The sequence below is a fragment of the Sorex fumeus genome, unplaced genomic scaffold (genome assembly GCF_029834395.1).
Source record: "Sorex fumeus unplaced genomic scaffold, SorFum_2.1 ptg000072l, whole genome shotgun sequence".
Lineage (NCBI taxonomy): Eukaryota > Metazoa > Chordata > Mammalia > Eulipotyphla > Soricidae > Sorex > Sorex fumeus.
The window spans coordinates 371574-375890 of NW_026606129.1; positions in this window are offsets into that span (position 1 = coordinate 371574).

Consider the following 4317-nt stretch of genomic DNA (forward strand, 5'->3'; position numbering starts at 1 on the left):
GTCCCGCCGAGCCGCACGTGAGTGTCTGCATCTCAGCCCACCAGGGAGTGAGGAGCACCGAGCCTCACGGGGCTCCTTCCCGCACCCGCCCCTCTGCTGAGCCCACTCCCAGTCCCTGAGTGTCCCTGGCAGTGGGCAGCGGGCACCAGACCCCACCTTGGAGAACACCCCCAGGGCTGAGTGGCCAGGCTGGTGGAGCAGGCCAGACCCCCAGGCAGCCTGGGATTTGCTCACCCTCCTGGCCAGCTGTTCTGTCTCAGGGTAGAACTGGGCGGGCCCGGGGGAACCGGCCGGCCCCTTGGGGCTCTGCCACCCCCACCCGGGCTCTCTGCAGGGAGCGCACACACCGACCAGCGGCCCCATGAGGCGAGTGGGAGATGGACACGGAGAGGAGAGCCCCGCGGGTTGCTGGGGCAGCGGGGGACAGAGCGAGGGGAGAGACACCAGGCTGAGAGGAAGGAGCAAGGAGAGCTGTGGCCCCTTTGTCTCCCTTCGGCCCCCCGAGTGGAGTGTGAGCGCGCAGCAGACATGGGCACCTGGACATGGCTGAGTCCACGCTGGCATCGTGGGCTGGAGTCGCGATGGCGGCAGAGGGTGTCTGTGGGGTGTCCTTATTAAAGTGAAGACAATTTCATTCCTTTGTGAATTTGCAACGGGATGGATACAGTTTTGCTAGTGTTGGTGAAGAGCTCAAACGTCAGCCTGTCCAAATTGCCACGCGCGCCTGGCTCAGGTGAACGAGTAAGCCACCTTTGTCTGCAGCTAAACATTCTTGCATGAATACAAGCGCATAGGAGCCACCAATGATTGCCTGACTTATATTTAAGTAAGGGTCAACATTGTGATAAGTGGTTGAGGGCCCTGCGCTGAGAAGTGGAGTCTGGGAGTGGCCGCGTTTCCCTGGGATGGCCAGGTCTCGGCCGACCCCTCCGGGTGTCCCCACAGCAACCCTGAGCTCAGGTGACCCGCAGCGTGTCTGCGCCTTGGGAAGCAGCTTGCAAACAGGACAGGGATGGCTGCGAGACTTCCGGGGCCAGAGCAGATCTTCAGGGAGCTTGTGGGCGCGCCCCACGGTGCTCTGGGGGAGCACACACGCCCAACCTTCCTCTCACCAACACAGCAAGTGCAGAACCGCATCATGGGCGCGTGTGTTCGCGGATAACTATCCATGGACGCATGTGTCTGCAGATTCATGGCCATGGACACGTGTGTCTATGGATGCATGTGTCTGGGTGTATCTTTGGGTTCATATGTCTGTGGGTGCATGTGTCTGTGGATTCATGCATCCACGGATGCGTGTGTACTTAAATGCATGTGTCCATGGGTAGGTGTGTCCATGGATTCATGTGTCTGTGCATGTGTGTGTCTGTGGGTGTGTTTTCGTGGGTGCGTGTGTCCGTAGGTGTGTGTGTCAGTGGATGCGTGTGTCCGTGGGTATGTGTGTCTGCAGGTGCCTGTGTCACAGATGTGTGTGTCCATGGATGCATGTGTCTGTGGGTGTGTGTCTGTGGATATGTGTGTTGGTGGATGCTGTGTCCGTGGGTGCATGTGTCTGTGGGTGCATGTGCCCATGCATGTGAGTACCTTGGATGCCGTGTCTGTGGGGCGTGTGGCTATGGATGTGTTTGTATCTGCATAACTAACTGCATCTGGACCCACATCTGGACCCAAGCTAAATTTGCTGTGTCCATCTGCCTTGTCTCCATGGCCGTGTTTGTGTCCGGCCTGGAGCCATGTGCATCTGTGTCTCTGACCTGTGCCCTTCTTTCAGGGTACCACCCAGCTCTCTCTCGAGCCAATCTGTATCTCTCAGCCTGCACCTGTGTTTGTGTCGGGTCCGTGGCCTCGCTGTGCTGCCTCCAGACCCCTGTGTGTGTTTCTGATCCATTTCTGTGCTCTGGCCTTGTGGTGCAGAGCGGAGTTGCTGAGCAGTGCTGTACGTATGTGTGGGAACGGAGGCTGGCAGCCCCTTCTCCCGCCCCCAGCCCAGGTCTCTCCCACCCAGCTTCAGGCTCTTCCGGTGCACGTGCTGTTTCAGGCGCTTTCTTTGCCCAGAAAACTGGGCTTCCAGCTCAGAGCCTTCGAGGGCCATGCTGCCAACTCTCCAATCCTCGTGTCCCTTGGGCCATCAGAGTCAGAGGCAGGAGAACATTGGAGGCAAGATGCTGCCCCAAGGAGGGTGTCCACCTGGGAGGAGTGTCTGCCCAGGAAGAGTGTTTGCCCAGGAGGAGTGTCCACAATGGGGACCCAGGAGAAGTGTCTGCACAGGAGAAGGGTGTCCAGCTGGGAGGGGTGTCCATTTATGAGCACAGGTGTGTGTGCAGGCGTGAGTGTGGGTATGGGCATGTGTGGGTAAGGGTGTGTGTGTGTGTACAGGTGTGCATGTGCGTGCAGGTGTGTGTAGGCTTGGGCATGTGTGAATATGAGTGTGTGTGTGGGTATGGGTGTATGTGTTTTGTGTGTGTATGGTTGTGTGTGGGTATAGGTGTGTGTATGGGTATGTGTGTGTGTGTATGGGTGTGTGTGTTTGTGTGGGTATGGTGTGTGTGTGGTTATGGGTGTGTGTACGAGTGTAGGTGTGTGTGGGTGTGTGGGTGTATGTGTGCAGGTGTGGGTACGGGGCTGTGTGGGGCACAGGTGCATGCTGTGTCTTGGAAGATGTATTTGGTGCTTTGGTGCTGGGCTCCTGGAGGGCCTGTCCCGGGTGCCCTCACAGTGGGCACTACCTGCTCTCTCCCCGGCCCCTGTAGTTCCGAGGAGGCCAGCACCCATTGCCTCTGGCTTTTGCAACAGGCACAGTTACTACGGCCTGTTGACTTTACGGCCAAACTGTGCATGGACAGGAGCTCTGGCATCTGGCCGCTGTCCTACAGGCTGTGCCGTGCCCAGGTAAGGGTGGGGGACCCGGAGGGCTGGGACACGGCTGCCGCGCTTTGCTGAGGAGGGCCCGCAGTGGGGGACAGCGCTAAGGCCCCACTCCTGCTGGCCCAGTTCCGCTGTGGGTTCTCTGTGTTCCTAAGGTGCTTTCTTTGTTTCTACTGTGGTTTCACTGTATTCTGCTGTGGGTTTGGCTGTGGTTTCTCTGTGGGTTTGTCTGTGGTTTCTCTGTGATTCTGCTATGGTTTCTGTGTTTCTACTGTGATTCTGCTGAGGTGTCTGGGGGTCTGCTATGATTCTTCTGTGGTTTCTCTGTGATTCTACTGTGGTTTCTCTGTGGTTCTTCTGTGGGTTCTCTGTGGTTCTGCTGTGGTTTCTCTGGTTCTGCCTCGGTTTCTCTGTGTTTCTGCTATAATTTCTCTGTGGGTTCTGCTGTGGTTTCTCTGTGGTTTTGCTGTGGTTTCTCTGTTTGTTCTGTGGTTTCTCTGGTTTCTACTATGGTTTTTCTATTTCTACTGTGGTTTCTCTGTGGTTCTTTTGTGGTTTCTCTGTGATTCTACTGTGGTTTCTGTGTTTCTGCTGTGGTTTCTCTGTGGTTCTGCATGACTTCTCTGTGGGTTTTGCTGTGGATTCTCTGTGGTTCCGCTGTGGCTTCTCCGTGCTTCTACTGTGGTTTCTTTGTGTTTCTGCTGTGATTTCTCTGTGCTTCTGCTGGTGTTTCTCTGTGGGCTTTTCTATGGTTTCTCTGTGATTCTGCTGTGCTTTTTCTCTGGTTAGACTGTGGTTGCTTGTGTCTCTGCATGGTTTCTCTGTGGTTCTGCTGTGGTTTCTCTGTAGTTACATTGTGGTTTCTCTGTGTTCTGCTGTCCTTCTCAGTGGTTCTACTGTGACTTCTCTGTGGGTTCTACTGTGGTTTCTCTGTTTCTACTGTGGTGTCTCTCTGTTTCTATTGTGGTTTCTGTTTCTACTGTGGTTTCTCTCTGTTTCTTCTGTGGTTTCTCTGTTTCTACTGTGGTTTCTCTTTTTCTGCTGTGGTGTCTGACTCTGCTGTGGTTCCACTGGGTTCTGCAGGAAGGTGGGAACAGATGGAGTCTGGAGGCCGTGCTGCTGAGTTTCCAGGGCCGGGGAGGCCCAGGGTCTGTCTGAGCTGGGGAAGGTCACACAGCAAGGACTGTGTCCAGGACCGTGGAGCTACTTCCTGCGTCCTGGTCATACCATCAGCCCAGATGGCCCAGAATCTGCATTTCTCACAGCTCCCAGAGGCAGGGAGGCTCAAGGGCTTAGAAGTTGTTGGGGTGAGCAGAGTGGCCCTACAGGAGAAAGTCAGGTCGTTTTCTCGGGAATGGAACGCGGGGCTCTATCCTGGCAGCTGGGTCCGCCGTGCCCATCCATGAGAGCTGCGTTTGAGGATCTGCTGGTGGCTGGCTCGGTGCTCGTCAC